Here is a 13222-nt window from a genome sequence, read left to right as displayed (position 1 = left end):
GAAGGAAATTTGTATGCAGGTTGTGGTTTCCAAACATTTTCTACAAGCGAAATTTTTTCTTCATTTGTTAACGAACGAACGGAATCGTTTTGACAATAGTTTCCAATATCATAGATATTTCTTTTTACCTGGTTGAAGTCCTCTGTAAGTGGGGCTGGATGTGGATCAACCGTACCAATACCTTCGAAACCAGAAGAAACATTCTTAGTAGCACAGCCAACTTCAGTACTGTCGCTAATAGACTTATTTACAATCTGTTTTTTTGCAAAAAAATTTATAATAGAAGCTTGTCTCTTCATTATGAATGCAATTGACTTAACAACAAATGTTTCCCGCTTATATAGATTGAGTTAGAGCGCATGAATTCGAGAAGCTTTGATTTCTGGAACAGTCTAAAATCTTCGAAAAGGAACCTATTCAAAATCTCGATTGGGTCTTCAAAATAGGCCACGCCTTTATTGTACGCCTTCATTTTAGATTTACGATACTCTTAGCGCCATCTATACTTTTTTTCGGAAACTATTTGCTAGCAAAGCCATCCGAATATCAACTAACTATACGTGTATATATATAATTTTTTTCCTTCGGATTTCGGGAGGGGCCCTGGCCCCCTCGGCACCCCCCATATATACGCCCCTGCCTGCTTGACCCTCCCTCTTTCCCTCTCCTCCTCTTCTCAGTTGTATGGGAATGTACTGCGATATTTTCCTCTTTCTTAATATTTTTCATAGTTAACCGTCAATTTGATTTTTTTCTTCAATTTTCAAGATGCTTTCTTTTGGAACTATGTTCAATCTAGCTTTCAGTTCCATATAGTTTCCTAATTAAGTTTTTAATGTATTTGAAAATCAAGACAGAATCTAACGTACTTCCTTTTCCTATGATCTTCAACATGCTAATGGTGAAAGCATGTGAAGTGTTGCCTTAGGTAGAAATTCCTGCTGTACGCTACCTGTAGCCTGTTTCAATTGCCAATGCAAAAAAGGGCCATATTCATTCATGAATTTAACACGAATTTTTTTCTTCTTCAAAATAAGAATTTGCTTTAAAGTTTTTGCAATCTAGTGCTTTTTTTACAAATTTTCTCCCACTCTCTCTTTTTCTTTTTTTTCCCCTTTACGTTCCATTTCGCTCTGCTTCACAAAATCTATGGGACTTAAAAACTTGAAATTACGTAGGTATGTAGAAAAAAGTACGTGGAGTACACCAAAATAAACCAAATTAAGATTCTACAATTAGTTCGAGAATTATTAACTGTTAAAATTGGAGAAAAGAAATACCATGCGTGCATGCATGGTATTGTCCATAGTCAATCTGTATCCCGCTGAAAAGTGAAATGCAATGAAAAATGAAATTAACACAGAAAAGTGAAATGCAAATTTGTCGTGCTGATAGTGTCATTTTTAACTGCAAACTTAACTCAAATTTTGTTTCATAAAACCAATTTGTTTGAAAGTTACTGCAATTTTAAATTCATTTTCGTGATTTTTTTTCAGCTTTTTACTTAAAATATTGACTGCTTATCCATTGCGGTAGAAAATTTAATTTTTCCTCACCAGATCATAATTTCTTTTTTTATAAAATCACGCTTGAGTAGATATCAATCAAAAGCAGAAAAAGAGAGAGAGAGAAGAGTGAGAAAAAGAGAACATTTATAGTCAAAAATTTAAAAATAAAAATATCTTAATAATGATCGATAAGAACTGTTCCCTATTTGAAATGTTCTTAGTTTATTGTCAACGAGTAAAAGTATTCTCATTTATTCATCTATTTCATCGCACTGAGTCACACGTTCTGTGTTCGTAAGGTTAACCTTTTTTTCCTTCAGGTTAAGATATTTATTATTAAAATCCAGGTTATCGTCCATTTTGTCATGATTAACGTGCAAACAAAATATTCTTACATACAGCTAAAAAAAATATTCTGTGTTTTTGGAAAGAATATCGATGTTTAAAGGGGGAAAAAACAATGATGAAAAGGAAGCAATTGCAAGAAGGTGCAGGATGTGGTGCCTTCTAGTACATATAAAAGGATGTAAATAATAAATATCTAAAATTTCCAGAAAGAAATCTATATTTTTAAGAAATAATCTTCATAAGTGTCAATATTTAAAGTGATACCATTGATATTTTATTTCAAGGTGTAAATTTAAAAAGAAAAAAAAGGCAAATGTTGAAATTGATTCAATTTGTTGCTTTTCATAGCTAAATTTATAATGAAACACTTTAACTTAATTTCGCTAATTGTATAATGCAATAATGTATATTTTTAGGAAATTTCTTGTAATGAGTTTTAATCATAAAAATAGTACCATACATTTTGCATTTGATGTGAAACTTCTTTTTAAGAATTAGAAGTAAAATTAGGAAAACGTGATTTATGAATGTATGACGTTGCAAGAGAAACTTCAGAAATTATGTTTGCAAATTCGCTCAGCGTAACTTACTTTTTTTAATTTTAAGATATATAAAGTTTCTACGAGGATTAATATTTGAAATTAGTTCATACATTTGAGCTTTTACTATTTCAAAAACTTACAGACAAATATCGAGAGAGAAAGAGAGTATTATGGCTTAGTTTTAACTTTATTCGGAACATAGAAAATTAATTTTTAAAGTTTGCATCATGAAAACTACTTTTTGGAATATTAATTATTTTTAAGAGTTTCGATTTTAAAAGTAGTTTTATGCACTTTGAAAAAATTATAGATTAAATTCGAGAGATAAAGAGGGAAATGGGGCTATATTTCAAGATAGAATTTCAAAATTAATTTTACTAATCTGCCTTATGAAACCTGTATGGTGTTATACATTTTGCATTTGCGCAGTAAGTTCTTTTTCTTCTTCAAAAATGACTATAAAAAGTCGAATTTCGCTTCGAGGAATAATCGGCCATAATTGTTTAATTTAATAAGAGATAAGAGATCTCATCAAAGAATTATAGCGAATATTTTGCAAATGTATATTCTAAGAAAGATATTAATTTCTCAAATTTGCACAGCGAAATTACATAATTTCATAACATAATTTTTGAAAATATCAGTCTTTAATTTGCATCGCGAAACCTTCATCTTTAGTACATAAATATTGTCTAAGAGTGTCAATGGTGTCATACTGTTGGCATTTGAACTGCAACTAAAAATTTGGAAAAAAATTATGAATGTTTCAAGAGGCATTTTAGAATTTAATCGCACAAATTTGCACCATGATACCTATAATTTTAGAAAATAGTTATTCTCGACTAGTGCTAATCTTTAAAATGATGTCATACATACTTTGAAATTGAGCTGAATTTTTGTAAGATACAGCAGTTGTTTCCTGCAGTTGTCAATACGGCGAAGCTTTTTACTTCACTGGGCACAATTTAGAATGACTTGCAGAAGGAAATCTATATTTTTAAGACATAGATATTTCCTATGTAGTGGTACTTTATTTGCGTCGTACTAAAATTCTGCAAATGGGAGTATTGACAACGGTCTGGGAAACATCCCGATGCTGTTCAGTAGACATGTCATCACAATTTTGATCCTCATCATAAGGAGTGGCTTCCCGCTTCTATACCCTTACGACCTGAAGACGAAATCCAGCACTTTAAGGTAGAACAGTTTAGCGAGAACCAATACCGTGCACCTTCGGTTCCTTCGCAGGCTGATCAAAGTGGTCACCCCACCCGCTCACTGGTCGATGCCAGTGACGCGTCCTCACTGAATGCACGACAAATCGTCTTGCACCAGTTTCTGAAAAACGTCTATCCTATCATGTCTATGCTATGCTCACACGCCTGTGCTATCGGATACAGTATGAATGGCTCTAAATGGCCTGTTTCAAGTAACTTTGGATGCCCACTTACATTGACAATAATCAGCTTTTATTACAAATTTTCAAAAAAGGAAGAAAAAAAATGAAAATCATTTGACGTAGCTTTCAAAATAAAAATTACTTAAAATTTAAGAATTTAGTTTGTTACAATGATATTTAACACACAGATACATATGCATTGTCAACTCGTTGGTTAAATAAATACTTCGGCATAAAAACGAGCGGGAAGAGGTGTCTGAAGAGAAAATTTTTTTTTAAATGTATAAAAAAGACCAAAGGCTTATAAAAATTTATATCTATATTTAAATTTTTCCTGCAAACGAATATTATTTAATATTTTTTATCCCTTTTTCTATTTTTTTTTTTTAAATAGAGGAATAATAATTATTTTTAATTATTTTTTTCTCAAATTTATTGAGTATTTAACTTTAATGGGTTATTGTTTCTTTAGTATTTTAATGTTTTAAAATTTCATAATTAAATTTGGTTAAAAAACATTATTACACTGAAACCTCAGTATATGGGACACTCTCGGTACAGATAAAATTGTGGGATTAAAAGATGAACGTGCTTAATGAGAAATGCAATGCTAGAAACTTATTCGTTTAAATTAATATGATGGTTAAATATATACATAAATTAAAAGAAGGAATTATATTTATGTATTACATTTAATTCCTTTCAATAAAGTTTTGCTGACAAAAATACAAAGAAGAAAGTATAAAAGCACAACATTTGTGTTCTATTTGCATAACTCACATACCTCGGTTTATCTGAACCAACAGAGAAAAAAAAATAACAGATGTTTGTTTGAATTTGTTTCAACTCATTTATTCCTTGAGATAAATTTTCAATTCATTTAACTCTACATATTTTTACATATACACATTTTTTGCAATGAATTTTGATTTGTAAGGTATAAAATTTCTTACATCATTTAAAATAATGTTATTTTTTAGTATTTGGAATGCAATTGGTGGAATAGTTTCTGAGTTATAAAATTTTGAAAAAGTCTCATAAATTTGATTTCTCGAAAACTACATGACCGATTTCGTTTAACTTTTGTCATTTAAAATTACATATTTGAAAATGATCTTCCACTGCTTTAATCATTGTTTTAAGTTAAGCATTATTTCCTACCTCATACTTATACATAAATATATATTTTAAAAGAACAGTAAAATCATCAACAGCTCTCTTCTTTGAATAATCTGAAATAGACTGGCCCCGCAGTTGACTTTGACCATTGTACCCTGTTTTTGAAATTACATTGTAGATAATAAGTAATTATTAAAGAAAATTTTGCATTGAGGATTTCTTTTTGGTACACATATGGAGAATGAGAAGACCGCAATTTTTCGAAAAGTACGTAATATTTTCTGTAAAATTCATTATTAATAAACCTAATAGTTTTTATTTTGCTTTAGATTCCAACATTCAGATCCCGACCTTGTCATTCGAGTTAAAATTATTCATACAATCTAAGTTTTATACCGTTCTCAAAAGTATAATGTTAAATATTGAAATTTATAACAATACAAAATTTTTTTAAAAAAATTACTTAAAATATACTTTTTACTGTAAATTGAATTTTGCGAAACGCAAAATTTGGAACTTGATTTCAATGGCATTCATTAATCTAAATATTTCTAATATTTTAAATGCGTCAATATTTGATATGCATGCTTTTACTTTCTTCATTCATTTATAAAACAAGAAGGTTGTTAAAGAACAAAACATTTAAAATATTAACATCTGTATGCAAAATTTATATCGTCTACTTTTTACCCTGAAATAGCTTATTTATCTCATCTAATGAGTTTTGTAAATTGGAAATAAAATTTTCCTATGTCTTAAATAATGAATAATAGTGATATAAGCACTAATAATAGTGATATAAGCACTAATCTGTATAATAATGCTAAATATTTAAAATTTTAAGTAAAATTATTTCGAATACCATTTACTAAATTTTTGGAAACTTATAAAGCGTTCTATGATTAGCTCTCGGATTAGATATCTTGATACTGTGATTTTGTGACTCCTTTAAGCTTTGTGATTTTACTTTAAATACTATGACTCCCTTTTGAATTAGATTGGGATTAGAATAACATATTGCATGCACTGTAACATATTTTGAACTAATATTTTTTAATATTGTCACTTACTAGGGCTGTTCCTTGTTTAATTTAACTTAGTTTCTTTACCAAATTATAAGAGCAAGCTATCTAAAGCATTTATATCCACGCACAAGCACTGTTTCATTTCTCCAACTTTTTATACTGAGATTTTTAATTCTTCTTTACCTCGTCATAGTTACACTGTTAGAAATTTCTGGGGAAAATTGGTTAAATAGTAATTTATTTAACTGTTACTTTACTTTATTCTGCCATAAATATGTTAATTGTGGGAAAAAACATTTACTGAATTTTTTTTCACCTGATACGTTTAAACAACCAGAATTTTATTTGTGCCAACTAGGCCCGCAGTCAATGAGAATCGAGCATACGTTCTTCGAAAGCTGGAATCTAAGCCATGTGATAAGGATTGCGAATTCAAATTTTTATTTTCCATCATCGCATGCCTAATAGTTTTACAATAATAAGGGCGGGGAGAACATCTTGTGAAGCCATTCAGTTCTTTGCAACTGGTTACATCATTTAACTGAAGCGGCTAGTCTGTATCAGTTTCTTGACCGACTGAACGGGAGTTCGAATCCCAGCGTAGACACCACAATATTTCCACCACCTCTTCAACTCATGAGAAGTTTCCTGTGTTCTGCTCTCTTCAAGTGGTGACCCTGGACTATTAGTGTATTATACTCTCACACGAGCATAGATGGCACAACTGTTAACACAAAAAATCTAGTAATCTAGTAGACTAGATTTTCTAATTAAGCCATATTTCTCAGTTTACTTGGGAAAACGCAATTCAGTCACATTCTAACTCTAATATACATTGCCTAATGAAAAATACCACATACCTGAGTCCAACATCAATTTAAATTTCATTTTTACGGTTCGGAAACCATGCTAGTTGTATATAATTACAAAATCTTACAGTTTTGCTTTCATGGTTTTTTAAGCATACCAGTTGCAAACAGTTTCAAAGCCACAGACTATTGCCGAGTATTTTACCGTAATTTTAGATGAAAAATTCTAACAGTGTATGCGAGCATCATAAATATGTACATAAATTGAAAAAAAAAAGCTTCATATCACCCTCCAAATATTTCACTAATAGCTTTCTTTCAAATATTGTGAAAAGGGCAGAGGAAGATTGTGGTCATTTATCATCAGTTTTTCCATAAATGAAACATAAATATTTTGACAGGAATAAAGTACCGGTCTTTTTGTTCCAAGTCTATTTTTTTAAAACTTAGGTCAAAGTCAAATAAAGGATTTGCCTTTCTTTCTCAGCAAAATGACATAAAATGGTAAAACAACCCTATTTTTCATTGCTTCTTAACTTTTAATCCCTACTGAATTTTTTTAAAAAAAAAATTTTAAATAGTTAAAAATTAACCTTTAAACACAAAATTACTTAATAAAAATCAGAACCAGAAGTTTGTTAAAGGAATCTACACAATTTTATTAAAATAGAAATTTCGCAGAAAAAATAGACTTGGAAAACTATGTCATTATATTTGAAAATAAGATTCTTAAAATGCTGTGACTTATAAAATCAACGTACGTTTTACAAAAAAAAAAGAACAGCTTAAAAACAGTGAGTATTTCTAATTTTTTTCAAAAATGTTTGTGCTTATACATAGAACTTTTTTTTTCTTTTTCGTCAGCTGTGTTGGAAAATTATGCTGAAACTGTTATGACTCCAAAATCATTTGCGCTAGGTTTCTGAAATTTAGGCATTGACTACTAGGAGCAATTGCAGCCCACGATCTTAAAAATCATTAAAAAAATTCTATTAGTCCATTCGGGAATAATATTTGAAAATTGAATTTTTCGCATTGGTTTATCACTAGCCATTGCTGTATCTTAAAATTTAGACGACTCTGTTCTGTAGTATATTAGGAGCATTCAGATAAAGAAAACCTGTTGTTTATTTGGTGTTATTATTGTTTTTCGAAAACCACCGACTTTCTATCGACTTCCTTAAAAAAATTTATGTAAAGTTCTTACAGCATATTTTAAGATATACTATGTATAAAATGAGCATCATTCCTGGAAAACTAAATGAGACGATATCAACTCGATTTTTCTAAGTTCGATTCTTCTTGCAGAACCATAGAAAAGTTGTTGTTTTTTTTTTATTCTTTTTTTTCCACATCAACATTCACTTATAAGCAATGGTTATTTCGACGCAGTTAAAAAGGAAGAGAATGATGACACCACAGCATATAAATTTCATTTTTCCTACGACGTTGCCAATTAATGTCTCCCGTATTTCATCCTTTCGAATTTGAGAGCCTTTGTTAATGAATAAAAAAGGCATACACCCTAAGCCAACAAAATAAGTTCTGATTAAATTCTCATAATTGTAATGAGTTTGGATTGATTTATGCATTCGATTCCTGTGTTTCCCACACGATATCTATCACGTTTTCGGTGTTGTTCTCTTGTAGAGTTTCCAGTAACACTGCACGAAAGGTCACTTTAAAGAATCAAAATGAGATAGGATATTGGAACTACAGTTCTGGAAATCTGAATCTTTATCAGAATTGAATAATAATTTGATATCATTATGCTCGTTAGGATAAAAAGGAAAACCAAATAATGATTCTTTAGTGAGAATATTACATATGCTACCGTGAGTGGCCAAAATTAGTGAATGTCAACATCCTCTGGTGACTGTTAATATTCATATAGAATGTTCGAAAATATTTCTTTAAAGTGAATTTGATAACTTTAAAGAAATAAAATGAGGTAGGAAATCAATACGAAAGTCCTGAAAATTTTATCTTTGTCTGGATTTAAGAAGAAAAAAACAGTTGTATCTTTATGCAAAAATGTATCATTATGTTATGCAATAAACAAAAGAAATCACTCAGTGTTATATATATTTAGTATCTCCTTTGGTGAAATTAATTGCATATGCATTCGATCCTTTCATCCTTGCAATTGTATCTTGATATTCCCGTTTGAAGTTGCCTTTGAATGTTCGGAAATTTAAGGGGAATTCGGCTGCTTTAAGTAAATCAATACGAAAGTTCAGAAAATTACGCCTTTATCTGAGTTAAAAAAATAATTTAATATGATTATGTTATATGTTATGTAGCAAGTAAGAGAAATCAATTAGTATTTAATGTTTTTAATACCTTCTACGATAAAAATAGATGAATATGTAACTGTGAAAGACCAAAATTAGTGAATGTCGTCATCCTCCGATGAATGTTGATATTCACGTCTGCGTTGCTTTAGTGAATGTTCAGATGTATTTTTTTAAAAGTGGATTCACCCTCTTTAGAGAAACAATGGGAATTAGGAATAGTTACGAAACAATGGGAATTAGGAATCAATACGAAAGTTCAGGAAATTATATCTTTATCTGATTTTAAATAGTTTAATATCATTACGTTCATTAGTAAATAAGAAAAACTACACAGTGATTTTTTTTCGTTGAATATCGTGTTGAGAATAGAATACAGAATTAAAAATGGAATATAATATGTTAATACGAATGATCGAAACTTGTGAATATCAATATCCTTTGAACTTGAACGTTCGAAAACATTTATTAAATTGTATCTTATCTTTCGTACATCTGCTAATATCAAAACACAACATCCACAGATGGTAACTGTTGAAAATATTTTCGTTTAACCCATATTTCTCACTTACGACTGCAAAGAGCCAAAATACATCAGGTACTAATGGAAAGATTGTTATAAGAAATTAAAGGGACTTATTTTTAATGCAACATTCACAGATTAATATCGTCGGTGTAGAATGAAAATGATGGTATTAATGACAGAAATCAGTCTGAATGGTGATTGGATATTCACCTATATTAGAGTTTTCAAAGGTAAATTCCCTTTACCATCATTACAAAAATTCAAAATAAAGTACACCAGTAAATTTTATTTTGAATTTTTACAACAATGTACACTTTAAAAAATTTCAGAACAAATTACTGTAAAAAGTACCACTACAGTACAGGCAACATCCGTGAAATTAATTTTACTGCAAAATCCATTTTTACTTTAACATTTTATCCCGTGAATTTTACAGTAATAATTGTTTAACCTAAGTGATTCAGCGATCTTACAATTAATATTACTGTAAAATTTACGGTACATAAAATTTTTTGTTCAGTGAAATTGAACAGTAGAAATTGATTTTACGGTGAAAAGAACAGACATTCTGAGTGCCGGTACCTTTTAACGTAATTTGATTCAGAATTTTTTACTGTGTAATATCTGATGCTGCTGTATTCAATTACGTGAATGTAAATAAAGGTCATTAAATAGCACCAAAGTTTTTTAATCGGAAGGTAAGAAGGTTCTCTTTAATAAGGATCTCTCTCACGGTTGTGCAAATCTGTTGTTCATTCAAATTCTTTTAGGATTTAAGAGACATTAGATAATGTTAAAAATTGATAATCATTAAGCATAAATACCTCACCTAAATTTATTGATTAAGTTAGGGAACTTTGAATTAATACTTAAAAAAAGAAAGCCATAGTAAAAAAAAAATTCATCCGCCTTGTTAAGGGTACACAGGGAAAAAGGGAAATAAATGAACCGCAGCACAATTAATCCAATCTGATTAATAGTGTTGTTAATTTGCATTTACAAACGGCGTGTATCGATTTCTTCTCCCTCTGCTTAAGAATTTTTTAAATGCAATAGAAATTCATTCCTACTAGGAGTTTTCTTTCATATACTTTCCTACTTATGTAGTTTCAAAATTTGAAATAGGTTTAAAAGGCAAAGTTTTTGACTTTGTAAATTTAGGTTAATTGCAGTTGCTCCAGACATAGCTATAACTATATGTAACTTAGTCAACAATAGTCGATTCATTAAATGAAATCAATAAAACTAAACTAATAAATGCAAAAATCTTAACGAAAATCAATAAGAGCAATTAAAAATATAGCATTTTAGTAAAAAAATTAGTTTTTCTTAATTTCAGATATTCAGTAAGATTGAATCTCTTCAATGATAAGGTTGAATGCGAACTATAAAAATTTTTTTTTCAAAGCATAACTTAATGCATATTATTTTGTTTTTATTGCTATTTTAATAAAACTTATGTATGTTTGATAAACTTTTAATATATAAATATATACAGGCTTAAAAAGTTTAAAGCTTTTAAACGTCTGAGGGACCGACAATAAATTACAAACGGAAAATAATGTTTCTGGTTACCATATGTTAAAGAATGTCGCAATAAGTTTGTAACAATTATTTTGGTTATTATATGAAATAATTGCCCAAAATTTCATAAACCTAGCTTAAACAATTTTGAAAATATGGACTTTTTATTAAAAAAAAAGCTAATTTTTTCGTTTTGCGTTTTATTGCTATAAATTTACAAATATTCGATAAAGTTAAAAAAAAATTTTGAAGCAATTTAAAATTAATTACAAAATTATTGCTTTACAATTTGAGAAAAATCTGCTTAACTCTGGCAAGATACGAGTAATTAAAGTAGTTATTTAATATTGCGTATGTTAAATGATTGTATGGAAAAATTTTGAAACTTATTTTGTTCCTTTTGTAATGAATTGTATTTGGCAACTAATAAAAAAAAATTCGATTTGAATGTCTTGAAAATTTAAAAAGTTTCAAGCAATTTTCTAAGTATCTTTCGTAATTTTTAAAAGAAAACACGAAATGATAAAGGATTTTCTACAAATTTCATTTTGTACTGATAAACAAGATTTATTAAAAATGACATCAGCATTGTTGGGGATCATCCCCTTAAAAGTATATATTTTTTCGCATATTTTCTTTCCTTATACAATCATATTCTGGTGTATGAACGTTCATTATCATTCGTTGTTCAATTTTGTCTTATGATACAATATTTTTAGAAAACCCTTTATCATTTTGAGTTTTTTTTTTAAAAAAAGTACACAAATAGCTTAGAAAATTGCTTGAAACTTTTTAAAATTCTTAGGATATCTAAATTAGACTTTTTTCACTAGTTGCCAAATACTGTTCACTATAAAATTAGGAAAGAAATGTTTCATTTTATCCACGCATGCGCAGTATAAAATAACTACTTTAATTACTTATATATTGCACAGTTTCCAACAAATAGTTTTTAAATTTTAAAGAAATAATTTTGTAAACCATTTTAAATTGCTCGAAAAATTTTGTTTAATTTTATTGAATATTTTAAAAGTAATAACAAAAAAATTAGCTTTTTATAAAGATGTCCATACTTCCATCAATATTTAATTTAGGTATAAGAAATTTTGTTCAGTTACAGTTTTTATAATAACTGAAATAATAGAAAAATTACAAGTTAATTGCTACATTTATCTGGTATAGCGTGATCAAAAATATTATTTTTCGTTTGTAACTTATTACCGGTCCCTAAAAAGAATGGAATGTACTGGAAGCATATTTAATGTAATAAGAAATTAAAATAGTATATCATTGAGAAAAAGGGGAAGGAAGATCTAAAGTGACAAGGAGATACATTGAGATGACTAAAATTTCAAAACCTCATAATATGCATAATAATAGAATGCCATGATGGCACAGTGATTAAGGCATTGAAATATCATTGGGAAGAAACAAATTCTATCCCCAGTGAAGGCTTGAAGCCCACCTAGCTTCAGATTGATGGGTGCCAGTTCATCGGAGATGTAAAAGTGGTTGGTGCGCAATGCTGATCCCACTGCAGCTGCCGTAATGCCTTGGTTTCGAAATTGTAGTGCCTTTAATTCTATGGCCACATCGGCAGACAAATTGGCTGTTGCATGAGTGCGTTTATTTAACAATGGGAATTATTGAATCAAAAGTAAATTTTAATTTTTCTTCATTTTAAATTGTAAAAATTTTCTAATTAGGTAAATATTATTATCGAGTACAGTAAATAAATAATAATTTATACAAGAAAAAGGATTAGGTTTTATTTTAGGGAAATACAATAAAATTTTTTAAAAAACTATAAAGATCTTATATATAATCGGGGCTTCTCTGATTATAGAGAGCCTAGAGTCCCATCTTTTGTCAGTCAGACCCTCTTTTCAAGATTCCCTCGATATATTCTTGGAATTATCTTCTTTTACTGAATTCATCAAACAATGTTTAAGTCAAGTATAAATTGGCACTTGTATCACAATAAAACTTAGACAATAAATTATTAGAAAAAAATATGTAGCACCTCGGCGACAGGAAAACTCGGCAGTAGTCATAACTTATATTTTAAGCACCTATTCGACTACTGTGAAAATTGTGTAAAATGTTGATTCCGTTACCATGGCAACCT

Source organism: Parasteatoda tepidariorum, chromosome 1 (genome assembly GCF_043381705.1).
Source record: "Parasteatoda tepidariorum isolate YZ-2023 chromosome 1, CAS_Ptep_4.0, whole genome shotgun sequence".
Classification (NCBI taxonomy): domain Eukaryota; kingdom Metazoa; phylum Arthropoda; class Arachnida; order Araneae; family Theridiidae; genus Parasteatoda; species Parasteatoda tepidariorum.
The sequence above is the reverse complement of the archived record's forward strand: the minus strand, read 5'-3'. Positions refer to the sequence as shown.